The sequence below is a fragment of the Ammospiza caudacuta genome, unplaced genomic scaffold (genome assembly GCF_027887145.1).
Source record: "Ammospiza caudacuta isolate bAmmCau1 unplaced genomic scaffold, bAmmCau1.pri scaffold_39, whole genome shotgun sequence".
In the NCBI taxonomy this organism is placed as follows: Eukaryota; Metazoa; Chordata; class Aves; order Passeriformes; family Passerellidae; genus Ammospiza; species Ammospiza caudacuta.
Genome location: NW_026683124.1, coordinates 3,989,605 through 4,003,924, shown reverse-complemented (window position 1 = coordinate 4,003,924; position 14,320 = coordinate 3,989,605).

The following is a 14,320-nucleotide window of genomic DNA, read 5'->3' as shown; positions in this document are numbered from 1 at the left end:
GAATTCTGCAATGTGGAGTCACTAAAAAGAGCCTCTTCCACAAGGGTCTGCCAAGGAGATTTGTCCTCCCTGGTCTCCATCCTCAGCTTCTTGTCTGGGGGAGGAAGGACAAGGAGAGGATGGGATTTGCCTCCGTGCCAGAGGGAAGGGGAAGGAGATCCCCCCAGTGTATCCCCAGCAGGACGGCATTGGCAGCAGTGTTGTCCTGCAGTCAGGGGCAGTGCTGGGCTGGGAGGTGGAGCATGAGAGAGGGGGAACGGGGCACTGGCTTCCCCCTTGCCTGCCTGGGTGTCCCGGGGCATTGTGTCAGTTTGAAAAGGCAGGTGTCTGCTAAGGAAGGCAGGAGACTCCCTTGAAATGGAAAATGTTAATCCCCTCCCTCGAAATTACAATTTTCAAAATAAGGGGCTGTCAAGCAAAATCAATAGGAATAGGAATAACAGTTCATCAGTAGGAAAATTAAAAATATAAATGCAATAGTACTAAAAAACTACCTACAGAGTCAGAATACAACCTGACCCCCTCTGGGTCAGAGTGTTGGGAGCACTCCCGTTAAATCGTGGTTGCAGTGCTCCTGGAGTGACAGGTGTGGTTCTGTTGGAGCAGGGATCCTGTAGAAGGGTGGAGTTTTCCTCTGAAGGTCCAGTGGTGGTGTCAATCGCCCTGGTCTTCCTCTGGGATCCAGTGGAGTTGAAAGCTGCTCTTCTGGGAATCCTGTGGGAGAAGGCTGACTCTGTTGTCCACATCCTCAGATTATATCCAGGTGGAAATGCTTGGCTCCTCCCTCTGGGTGGAACTTCTCACAATGGGATGATGTAATGTTTATTGGTGACATCGAATGGGCCATTAACAGAAGATATCTCCCTGGTGGGAGGATTCCTTGTGGAAGAGATAAAGTAAAATGCTCAATTAAGAGATGATAACTGCCCCACCTTTAACAGATGGTAATTGAATACATACCCAGCTAAACCTGAGAAACTGTTCCAGCCTTGGAAAGCAGAATTTGGTACCAGGACTTATTAGGGAATGCAACCATAATTGAAGGCAGAGATAGAATCTCCAGAGCCTGCAGCCAGAAATGCAGAGTTGTGTGATACTCATTTAACATCTTCTCTTTTGGAATTATTTACTAAAGAGTTTTTGCTTTGCTGGCCAAATACTTTTGTAAGTTTTTTCAAATGTGCATTATTTAAATTACACTGTTCTTTAATTATATTGGTGTCTGTGTCTTTGGTGCTGGCCCGGTCCACCAGTGAAACAAGGCCCCATCCTGCCTAAGTGTTACCTGGAAAGACAATAACCCTCACTTCAAATGTCCCCCCTTCCTCCTTGTTCCCCCCACTTCTTACACTGATCATGATATCCTATGGTCTGGGGTATCCCTGAGGACAGTTAGGATCACCTGTCCTGGCTGTGTCCCCTCCCAACCTCCACCACACCCTCAGCCCCGCCCCAGCATGGCTGGACGAGGGGCAGGACAGGCCTTGGCTCAGTGCGAGCTCAGCAAGAACAAAACCATCTCTGTGTGCTGAGCCCTGTGCTCAGCACTCGGCCCCGGCAATTCCTCTGCTCCCACCCTGGACCCCCCTTTCCCACCCCTCTGCCCTGTGGCCGCTGCAGCACTGGCTGACAATAGAAGCTAATCTGTGGCAATCCCAAGTTTCATCAGTTCCTGCACAGCTCCAGCTCAGCTGCTGGCAGGTTCCAATAAAAGAAAAGGGCAAATTCAGCCCAATACAGATATTATTAAAAGGAAGGGGAAGCTCTGTGTAGCTGTCACAAAGGTGACAGGGATGAAGAGAATAACGATTTTCACATTTGGCAAGGAACCCAAGCCTGGGAATTCAGTAGTTATTTGGAAATTCAGCTACTTGAGCTGGGCTTCTTGTGGGACTTTCAGCAGCCTTGTGTTCCTCACCATGGGGTGAATGAACCTTGTCAGTCTCGCTGGTAACATTTGCTCCCTTTCCTCCAGTGATTTTAACAAACTTTTTAAGGAGGATCCTGATGGGTCCCTCCCAGCTCAGCCAATTCTGTGGTTCTGGGATCCCATGAGCCTGGGGATGGGGCTGCAAATGGTTGCCATGGCAACGGGCTCTGGCTGCAGGCCTGAGCTGGTGTCCATGGCAACCACCCCTGGCATGGGGTCTCCATGGAGCTGCCAAGGGACTGGCCATAGCAACAGGGGATTAGGGATGGTTGCCATGGAAACTGACCATAGCAACAGAGTCCTGGTGATGGTTGCCATGGAAACTGACCATAGCAACAGGGTTCTGGTGGTGGTTGCCTGCTAATGATCAGATTTGTCACAGGCCATCACAGGGGTTCCCTGGGGACTTTCCAAGAGTCTCCAGGCTCTTCCAGAGCTGGAATGTCATAGGCAGAGACAGGGGCTCCATGGACACCCCCCTATGGCTTTCTGGGGATGGTAAAGAGCCCTGTGGTCAGAGGCAGTCACAGCCATTCCATGGTGACATCCCAGGGGACCTTGGGCTGCAAAGGCACCTATCTGTCACAGGCACTCACGGAGGCTCCACAGGGACATCCCAGGAGTCTCCAGGCTGCCAAAGAGCCGGGATGTCCCAGACACTCACAGGGGTTTCTGTCATGGGCACAGTGGGAGCTTCAGGCAAAGTTTATTAGAGAAGCTCCTGTTGGGTCACAAGGTGCAGAAAGGATTCCCAATAGCCCCCATAGATCCCCAAATGTCATTGTTGAATCAGAGATGACACAGACTCAGATCAGAAGGCTAAGGGCTAAAAGCCACCCTTTTTACAATCCTCTTCTTTTATACCTTAGTTTGCTACACATGGACCTCATTGGTCATTTAACCAACACATTTCACATGATTGCTAATTAAGACAACATTCTTCATTAAACAACTTTATGGAAAAAACAACCTATTATAAATATTGTCAAGGACCAGTTATTGATGTTTGTTTTACATTCGGCCTTTGTGGGCGCTCTCTGGATGTGGGAAACCCTCCTGTAGCAGTTCTGTGCCAGGTAAAAGGAGAAGCACAGGACTTTTTTGGTCTTCAGCTTCTTGTGTATGGTTATCCTCTCTAAAGTTTTGCATGCTCTGCATACCAGGCTAAACATGCTGGATAAACACCTCAAAATGGCTCTAAAATGTACGGTTTCAAGGTCTTTTAAAGTTGTCTCACCAATTAACTCCTAAAATGTATATTATTTCTACTTATCTACCAATTACTCATCCCTTGACTGTCCACATAACCTCTACACTGTGCTTTCCTCGACCAATGACCCTGTGCCACCAACACTGCAGAACATGGAGTAGATGAAGGAGATGAAATGGACTACATCCAAATTCCTCCATCTTGCTTCCTATCTACATCATATTAAAAATCCCAAGACCTAAATTTCTCACCCAAGGCACATGCTATACTACCCTCTAATCTATTTTGGACTTTGGTAAATTCTAATCTGTCTCAAAGTCCTGGAAGTCCTCTCCATGGGGGACGGTTAAAGGCAGCGTTTCTCTGGGGGTCAGGACACCTTTAGAGCAGACAGAGAAATATTCCCTGTGCCTTGGATTCCCACACATTTAACCTAAAACCCTTTAATCCTTGACATGTGAAGTTACCCCAAAATGCTCCAGGTAAGTAGGATTAGAAGGGGAAGAAATAGAGAACAACAGAAAGACAGAAGATCCATAGAAAGAGACGCACATAGGTACCAACTGCTGGGGTTCCAGCATCACCAACAGAGAAATCCCAGGAGAAGGCAGGATCCAGACCATGGGCTGCCCTCGTGCTCCAGCTGTTAATCCCCTGGGCCTTCATGGGCCTGCCCCTGGGGTGAGACTGCCAGTTGCTTGTCCAATCAGAGCCAGGGTAGGCACCAGCTGCTAGTGTGTGATTGATTGATTAACATCTGGGCTAATCAGAGCTGGGTTAGCACAGCCCCTGCTGTGTGATTGACAGCTCTGCCAGACCAGGGCTGGGGGCAGGGCTCTGTTCCACCACAAACCTGACCCGGCCCTGGCCCCACACGGGCATTCCGAGCATCCCAAGGTGTCTCGGGACATCGATCTCATCCAGCCTCTGACAGCGACCACGGTGACACTACAGAACCTCATGGAACCAAGGGTCAGTTGTGACAATGCATGTCCAAGGACACCACAGTGACTTTACGGAACCTCATGGAACCAAGGGGCCATGGTGACACTGTGGTGCCTCATGGAATCAAGGAGACCATTGTGAAACTTGGGGGCCCCAAGGAACCAAGGGTCCATGGCGACATTGTGCAGCCCGTAGTGTCACAGAGGAGCCGCTGTGACACAGCGAGGGCGCATGGAGCCGAGGGGCCATGGTGACACATCAGAGCTTTGTGGAACCATGAAGCCATTGTGACATTGCAAGGCCTCATGGGAGCACAGGGCCATTGTGACACTACAGAATCAAGGAGAACATTGTGACACTCCAGGGCCTCATGGAACCAAGGAGACCATTGTGACACTGTGGTGTCCCATGAAACCAAGAGAACATGGAACAGGTCTGGCTGGCTGGGCCTCCTAGCAATCACCTGACAGGTCTGGCTGACCTTGGCATGTCGAGGGCTGCTTCTCATCAGCCCCTGAAGCACTGGGGCTCTTGCCTTTCCTTCCTATGGGAGAGAACTGTCCTTCTCCTCCAGGGGAGCAGGGCCAAACTTGAATTCCTCCTCCAAATTTCCATATATGCACAGATTGTTCTCAGATGAAATCTGCCAGAAGAGACAGATCTGCCTGCCTTGGCCACCCAGGGGCCACCTCTCATCTGCCTTTGAAACCCAGGGACCATGTGCTTTTCTGGCTGAGGGGAAAATAACATCTATCTCGACCAGGTGCTCATGGCCAAAATTGAGAATCTGCCTCCAGAATTCCCAATATCCAAGGATAGCTCCCAGACAAAAGCTGCCAGGACTGAAAAATCTGGCTGGCCTTGTCTTCCTGAGGCCTGGCACTCAACTGCCCCTGAAACACTGGGGCTTTGTGCTTTCCTTCCTAATGAAAAGGACTTGTCTTCCTGTCCAGGCACCCACAGCCAAATATGAGATTCCACCTCCAAAATGCCCAATGTCCAAGGATAGCCCCTAAACAAAAGGTGCCAGGACAGACAGGTGTGGCTGTGTTGGCCTAAGGGTGGCCACCTCTCATCTTCTTCAAAAACACTTAGACTTGGCATTTTTCTTTCCTATTGGTAAAAACCATCCATCCTGACCCAGTGCCCATAGCCAAACCTGGAATTCTACCTCCAAAACTCTGTACATCCAAGGATTGCTCCCAAATGAAAGCCAGACAGGTCTAGCTGTCCTTGCCACTTGGGAGCTGTTCCTCACCTGCCTCAAAACACTGTGGCTCGATGCTTTCCTTCCTCTGGAAAAGAACCATCCTTCTTCTCAAGGAGTCCAAGGTCAAAAGTGAGATTTCTCCTCTGATATCCAAGGACCCTCCATGACAAAAGTTGCCATGACAATCAGGCCTGGCTGGCTTGGGAGCCAGGACAGGAGCCACCTGTCCCCTCTTTTGCCTTTGAAACACTTGGGCTCCATGCTTTCCTTCCTATGAAAAAGAACTGTCGTTCTTATCTACAAAGAAATGGCCAAAATTGGGATTCCACCTCGCAAATTCCCTATATCCAAGGGTTGCTTTCATACAAAAGCAATTAGAACAGAGAGGTCTGGCTGACTTAGGCCTCTGATGGCCACCTTTCATTTGCCCCTCAAATATCGGTGTTCCCTGCTTTCCTTCCTATGTAAAAGAACCATCCTTCTCCTCCAGGTGTCCATGTCTGAAATTGGGATTCCACCTCCAAAATTCCCTATACCAAGGGTTGCTCCCAGGTAAATCTGTCAGTACCGTCAAGTCTGGCTGGCCTTGCCTCTGGTGGATGCCCCTGCAACACTGGGGCTGGGTTCTTTCCTTGGGAAAGAAGGAAGATCCCTGGGACACTCTGGGGACCTCGTGGAACCAAGGGGATCCTTGTGGCACCGCTGGAGCCCATGGAACCAAGAAGCCATGGTGACACAGAAAGGCTCCATGGACCCAGAGACCATTATGACTCTGTGGGGCCTGATGGAACCATGAAAACCATTGTGACCCTTCAGGGCCTCGTGTCACCAAGGGGGCATTATGACACCTCAGGTCCTCATGGAAGCAAGGGACCACTGGGACACTGTGGGGCCCCATGGAACCGAGGGAACACGGAGCAGGTCTGGCTGCGAGTACTGAGCCCAGCTGGGGTCATGGAACCATCTGCAGGCCCCGGGTGAGATATGAACTCTTTCAGTGCTTCCGTCCTCCCTTGAGTGAGAGAAAAGGACAAAGTGCAGGCACATAGAGGAGCAACATCTGAACTGTTACTTTTGGTGATTATAGGGTCACAGGAGATACCCAATGTGCTTTCAGTCACTCTGTCCATGGACAGCACCAGCATCACCTTTGCTGGAGCCAACAGACTCAGTCTGAGCTGTCCTTTCTCCAAGCTGCAAACAGAACCTGCCCCAGCCAGTGCCCTGCAAACAGGCAGGATTCTGTCAGGCCAAGAAGAGGGCACAGAGATTTGGGGTCTGTGAGGGTTGGCAGGGAGAGATCAGGCACAGGAAAACACCTGCAGGAGGGAAATCTCCAGGAAGCAGAGAGAAGATCAGGCAATGAGAGAAAACAATATCCAGCAATGCTGTGGCAGGGAGAGTTTAGAGATGCCCACAGGATCCCCTCCAGTGCAGCCCCTCCCTCTGAACAAGCCCCCTCCCTCCTGTGCCCCCAGCCAAGCCTCTGCCCTCAGGGCCAGGGCTCCAAGGCGTGCAGCCCCTCCTGTGCAGGCAGAGCTGCAGCAGAGCTGTGGGGCAGCTCTGCACAGCTGGCTCAGGGTGACACTGTCCCCAGTGCCCAGCTCTGGGCAATGCTGTCAGTGCAGCCAGGGAAGGAGCTGCGTCTGCCTTCATCCAATGTCACATAAGGACACTTGGGAGTCTCCCTGAGATTTCAGTCCCAGCTGGGAGCTCCAATCCAGGGCTCAAACCTGTCCTAGAGCATCTCTGAGTTATAAGATTGATGAGGAGATGCAGAGGTGTTCTGACACTGAAAATGCTGCTGGGTTGGAGAAATGAGCAATATGAGGTTTTGGCTTCAAATGTGGAGCTGGGCTGTGGTGGATCCATCTGCTCTCACCAGGACCTGGTGACATTATAGGGGAATCATTAGAATGTGACCCTCCTCTACCTGAGAAAGGTTAAAGCCCAGAGAAACTCTGAACATGTCAGAATGTGAGACCATCTACCCTCACTTTCCATTCATCACTTTGCCTCACAGAATGCACTCTGTTTCCTTGGGGGCAGCAGAAATTCTGAGGCTTTCTGATATCCAAGAACAGGAGCAGAGAAAGGGAGAAGCTTTTTAAAAGAACCCCAGAACTCCAAAAAAAAAAAAAAAGAGTGTGTGTGTCTATTCCAGAGGAGGGTATATGGGAAATGGCTTTTATTTTCGTGACAGGTATCTCCACTAAATCTTAGCTGTCCTTTCTTCATGAACAGGTCCCCATGGCCAGCAGCAGCAAATGTCCAACAGCAGCTCCATCAGGCACTTCCTCCTGCTGGCATTGGCAGACACGCGGCAGCTGCAGCTCCTGCACTTCTGCCTCTTGCTGGGCATTTCCCTGGCTGCCCTCCTGGGCAACGGCCTCATCATCAGCACCGTAGCCTGCGGCCACCACCTGCACACGCCCATGTTCTTCTTCCTGCTCAACCTGGCCCTCAGCGACCTGGGCTCCATCTGCACCACTGTCCCCAAAGCCATGCACAATTCCCTCTGGGACACCAGGGACATCTCCTACACAGGATGTGCTGCCCAAGTCTTTCTGATTTTTTTTTTCCTTGCAACAGAAATTTGCCTCCTGACCATCATGTGCTACTACCGCTATGTGTCCATCTGCAAACCCCTGCACTACGGGACCCTCCTGGGCAGCAGAGCTTGTGCCCACATGGCAGCAGCTGCCTGGGCCAGTGCCTTTCTCTAGTCGCTGCTGCACACAGCCAATACATTTTCCCTGCCCCTGTGCCATGGCAATGCCCTGGGCCAATTCTTCTGTGAAATCCCACAGATCCTCAAACTCTCCTGCTCCAAATCCTACCTCAGGGAATTTGGGCTTACTGTGTTTTCCATTTCTTTACTATTTGGTTGTTTTGTGTGCATTGTTTTCTCCTATGTGCAGATCTTCAGGGCCGTGCTGAGGATCTCCTCTGAGCAGGAACGGCGCAAAGCCTTTTCCACCTGCCTCCCTCACCTGGTTGTGGTATCCCTGTTTCTCAGCACTGGGTTTTTTGCCTACCTGAAGCCCCCCTCCATGTCCTCCCCATCCCTTGATCTTGCCCTGTCAGTTCTGTACTCGGTGTTGCCTCCAGCCCTGAACCCTCTCATCTACAGCCTGAGGAACCAGGAGCTCAAGGCTGCTGTGAGAAGACTGCTGACTGGATGGTTTTGGAAATATTAAAGAGCTGGCCTATTTCTGCCAATCATTTCTAATAAAAGTAATTTTTGATACTTTTTGTTCATTTGGTTGTGGGGTTTTTTTTATTTACTTTTTTAATCTTGTCCACAAAGAAAGGTCCCTTTTTATGCCATTTCCCATTTTGTTTCTCTCTACCATCCCTATGGTCACAGACTGTGTCAATGAGGGGCTATGCCCTTGCTACCTCTAAACGCACTAAAGGATGTCCCAGCAAAGTTTTCTGCAGAGATGCCCTTTTGTTCCTTCTCTGGAGCTGCAGCAGCAATGTCTGTGTGCAGAGCTGGGGGCAGATCAGTGCTGGCACAGCAGCTGTGCCCAGCAGCAGCAGCAGCACTTGGTGTTGCCAGTGCTGCTGCCGTGGCCCTGCCCCGCTGCCCTGGTGGCCCTGGTGTTGCTGCAGGGCCTGAGTGCTCTCAGGGCTGGGCACAGCCCTGGGGGTGGCAGTGCCGGGGCTGCAGCAGGGACAGGCCATGGGCACTGCTGGGGCAGCGCTGACCCCTCAGCCCAGGGCCTTGGCCAGGCTCTCTCAAAAACACGGCCAGGCCAATGCTCACCACAGAAAACCCCCGTAAGCAGCCCCCGGCTGGCCGTGGGCAGGCTGGGGGCAAACGGCATGGCTGCGGCTCTGCAAGGGCCCTGGGGGAGATGGGAAGGAGCAGCAGAGCAGGGGCTGATCCATCCCCAGTGTGCTGGACAGCCCAGAGCGTCCTGATGGAGCTGCCAACAACATCGCCCCTCTGCAGCCATTGCCTCTCCCCCAGCTCACGCAGGTGCCCCATCCTTGCAGGCACACACACGGCAGCACTGGCTCAGCAGCCCCTGTTTGCATTGCACACAGCAGGGGGAGCACCCCCATGCTGTTGCTGTGGGGACATGAACCTGAGGGGGCACAAATGCCATCAGCCCCTGGGGCCAGCAAGGGCTGGGGGACAGCAGGGAAACCACTCAGCTTTGTCCTGGCCTCTGCAGTCAGCCAGAAAGTTTGTTCCCATCAGCTGGGACTTTCCTGTCCCACTGCAGACACTGTTGCTCAGAGCCAGGGCTGCCTGGCAGCCACCCCCAAACTGCCCTGAGCATTTCCTTTGCTTCACATTTGCTTTCTTTATACCCCCTGCTTCACATTTCTTCTAATTGCCCACCCCAGGGGGCCCAGAACTGGACACAGCACTCGAGGTGCTGCCCAAGCAGTGCCCAGCACAGGTGAAGAATCACTGCCCTGCTCCTGCTGGCCACACCATTCCTGACCCAGGCCAGGAGCCATTGGCCTTCTTGGCCACCTGGGCACACTGCTGGCTCATGTCCAGCCTGCTGTCCATCAGTCCCTGCAGGTCCCTTTCTGCCTGGCTGCTGTCCAGCCGCTCTGTCCCCAGCCTGTAGCACTGCAGGGGTTGTTGTGGCCAAAATGCAGAACCCAGCACTTGGTCTTCCTAAACCCCACCTTTTTAATTTGGGCCCTGGATCCAGTCTATCCCAGGCACTGTGCAGAGCCCTCCTACCCTCAAGCTGATCAACACTCACACCCAGTTTGGTGACATCTGCAAAGATGTCCTTGGTTCCATGGGGCCCCTCAGTGTCACAAAGGCCTCTTGGTCACACCAGGCCCTGCAATGTCACACTGGTCTCCTTGGATCCATGTGACCATGCAGAGCAAATGGTGTCCTTGTTTCCATTGGGCCCCAAATATGACAATGGTGTCCTCGGTTCCATGGGGCTACACAGTGTCACAATGTTCTCGTTGGTGCTGCAGTTTCACAGGAGCCCCTTGGTTCCATGGGCCCCCGCAGTGTCAGAAAGGCCCCTTCGTTCCACTGGGCCGTGGAGTCTCCCAATGGTCTCCTTGATTTTGCAGTGTCAAAATGGTGAAACCTCTTGGTTACACAAGGCCCTGCAGTGTCACAATGGTCTCTGTAGTTCCACGAGTACCCCGAGTGTCACGGCGCACTCCCTGGTTCCATTAGGCCCCAGAGCACCACAGTGGACCCCTGGTTCTGTGGGCCTGCACGGTGTCACCATGGTCCTCTTAGTTCCATGAGGCCCTGCAGTGTCACAATGGCCCCAGAGGGCCCCAATTATCACAGAATGACAGAGTCAAATAGGCTGGAAAAGACCTTTGGCATCATCAGGCCCAACCAATACCCTAATACTCCCTTGTCACCCAGATCATGGCACTAAATGCCACTGGAGAGGGACAGTGACTCTGCCACCTCTCCCCTGGCCAGCCCGTTCCAATGCCCACTCACCCTTTCTGTGAAGAACTTCTTATAGTCCAGCCTGAACCTTGCCTGGTGCAGCTTAAGGCTGTGTCTTCTTTACCTGCTCTCCAGCAGATCCACACTCACACCCAGCTTGGTGCCATCTGCAATTTGTGAATGGTGGACTCGATCCCCTCAGCCAGATCATCAGTGAAGATATTAAACAGGACTGGGCCCAGCACAGATCCCTGGGGGACACCACCAGTGCCTGGACACCAGCTGGGTGCAGCACCATCCCCACCACTCTCTGGGCCCAGCCTCCAGCCAGCTCTTGACCCTGGGAAGGGTGAACATGTCCAAGCCATGGGCTGCAGTTTTTCCAGGGAATTCTGTGGCTCCTGGTTTTAAAGCCTTTGAAGTCCAGGCACACAACATCCACAGCATTTCCTGCATCCATAGGTGGGTCACCTGGTCATAAAAGGAGACCAGGTTGGCCAGGCAGGACCTGCCACCCCTAAATCCACGCTGGCTGGCTCTGATCCCTCGGCCGTCCCATGGGTGCCCTGTGATGGCACTCAGGGTGATCTGTTCCATAACCTTGCCAGGCACCCAGGTCAGGCTGACAGGCCTGGTGTTCCCCAGATCCTCCTTCCAGCCCTTCTTGGGGATGGGCTCACACTGGCACCTCCAGTGCTCTGGAACCTCCCCACTGAGCCAGGACTGATGGTAAATGATGGAGAGCAGCCTGGGGAGCTCACCCACCAGCTCGTTCACCCCACTAGGATGGATCCCATCCAATCCCATACACCTGTGAGAATCTGAAGGGCTCAGCAGGTCAGCAACTTCATCCTCATAGATTCCAGGGGGCTGTTCTGCTCCCTGTGCCCACCTACCAGCTCAGGAGAACACTTGTCCTGAGGACAGCCTATCCTAATATTGAACATTGAGACATACAAGGTATTAAGCAGCTCAGCCTTTCCTTATCTTTAGTTACTATATTCTACACTGTGTCAAAAAAAAAGAGTAGAGGTTCTCCTTATCCCATATTTTGCTAAAAATTAATTTGAAGAAACATATTCTACTATTTTTCAGGAAAGTGGCCAGGTTAAGCTCTACTTGATCTTTCACCTCTCAGCTTTTCTTTCTGCATGACCTAGCAAGATCCTTAAACATTTCCTAAGTTGCCTGATCTTTTGTCCAAAGTTGATGCTCTCTCTTTTTTCCCCTGAGTTCCCACAAAAGCTCCATGGACAACCAGGCCAGTCATTTTCCTCACTAGCTCATCTTTTGCCACACTAGGACAGGCTGCTCCTTCCCCCTTAAGATTACTTTCTTGAAATGTGTCCATCCTTCCTGGACCCCTTTGTTTTTAAGGGCTGTTTCTCTTCAAAAAAATCAGTACCTGATTTGGTACTCCCCAAATCAGCATCCTAAATAGGCCAAAGCCTGCCCTTCCTAATTCCAGTGTAGAAGTTTTGTTGCTGCCCCTCCTTCTTTCCCAGAACATTGAAAACTTGATTATTTCATGGTCACTCTGTCCCATGCAGCCTCCGAACCCCACATCTGCCACCAACCCTTCTCTGTTTGTGAACAGCAGCAGACAGAGCTTTCCTTGGAAGTGGGAGTGTTACCAAAAATTCAGTAAAACAGAAAACTCCTTAACACCAGTATAGCATTAAGAAGCAGCATTCTTTATTCAGCTAGATGCATGGGGGAGAGCTCCTCCCAAAGCCATGCAGGCTGAGTGCAGGAAAATTTCTCTTTATTTTCTCTATTTTACACACATATTCATTGATTTTCTGGACTAAACTTACATATGATAATAATTTCCCCAAAATCGTTAACATATTTCCCATCCCCTATACCCATGTGTTCTTCTCTTCTGGGGGTCTCTCTGGTGGTCGTGGACCCCAGTGTTCCAGTGGGCCTGGCTGAGCTGGGAGGACACTGATGCTGCTGAACTTCCAGTTCCCCTTCTCACACAATGGGCATTGTGTGGCTTGGGGTTGTGGAGAAAAAGCTCCAGGTGTCAGCTCACCTGGTGGAGACAATTTATCATCTGGTAGCATGAGGTGACAGAGTGGGCTTTGACATCACAGAGTGGGTTATGTGAGGTGTTTGGGCAATATGACATCATATACTACCTCTGTCACATATACTTCGGCTGTGACATCAGAGGGCAGATGTCTGACATCACAGAGCAGGCTGTGACATCCCAGAGGGGCTGTGTGACATCCCAGCAGGGCTGTGTCAGGTCACTGGGTTGGTCACTCTGCCCCAGCTCCCCCTCACAGTTTCTCCCAACAAGTCCAACCCTGCCCATGCCCAGCAGGGTCCCTGTCCCCCGGGATCCCCCCGGCCCACCTGGAGCCACAGCCTCCACCAAAGGATGTTCCACAGGATCCACCCCAGAGCCTGACATGGGGACAAGGGGCCAGGGCTGTGTGACCAGGACATCAAGGACAGGGATTATTCAGGTCACTGTGGCCTGGGTGGGGTTCCCCAGGGCAGGAAAGATGTCTGGCAGCTGGAGCAGGGTCTGGGAAGGGCCTCCAAGGTGGGGCTGGAGCCCTTGGGCTGTGAGCAGAGGCTGAGGGAGCTGGGCTTGTCCAGCCCAGAGCAGGGAAGGCTGAGGGGCTCCTCATGCCAGCCTGGCAGTGCCAGCGATGAGGGGATGGGAACACAGAGCCAGGCTCTTCACATGGGGGCCTGGGGGGAGACAAAAGCCAATGGGTGGAAGGGGAAAGAGGGGAGATCAGCCAGGACAGGAGGAGATGAAATGAGTCAGGGTGCTTTCAGCATTTCCTCAACACCAAAAGCAGCCTGACTTCCCTTCTCCATCCACTAATGACAGCTTTGCAAATCAGGAATTGTTTGAGCTGTTTTGTCCCCACTACAGAATGAGCATCCTGATACAAGAACTTAATTGTGCTTATATCTATCACAGAACCACATTTGTCTAAAATTGCTTTTAATATGGAAATCACTTGTGGATGGTGGACTCATCAGGTGCTGCTGGGGTGTTGCACATAGCTCAGGGAAGAGCGTGATTGTTATTAAATTGTGTCCTGTTCAACTGTGGTCCGTTGGCCATGAAGAGAATCTTTCCGTGCCTCTGATCCTCATCAGTTCCTGACCCCCAAAGTACAGAAACCCTGATGAGCTGCGCTTCCCACTCCAGTGGTGGCACTTCCACCCTCCTCCATAGCCAGAGCAGAGCTCCCTTGTACCAGAAAGTCCCTGGCAAAGGAGGAATGAACGAAACAGGACAGGCTGTGGGGATCAGATGCGGGGTAGATCCAGGGACAAGACTGACTTTTGCATTTGATGGAGATGTGCCTTCCCCTGGCTTTGTTGGCTGGCAAGAAATGAACATCCCTCTGTGTCTCGGGCAGCTCCTTCTCCAAGGAAAGCAGGTGGGAGTTGGAGCCAAGGAGCTGAAAGCTGCAGGTGCAGCCTGGGCTGGAGGGAGCTCAGATTTGCACAAGGCTGCTCTGAGTGCCAGGGCTTGGATGGGGGAAATGGTGGGGTGGGGGCAGGGACAGAGTCTGATTGATTGTCAGCCATGGAGGGTCTTGACTTTCATGACTATTCAAACTACATGAGGAGGTACTT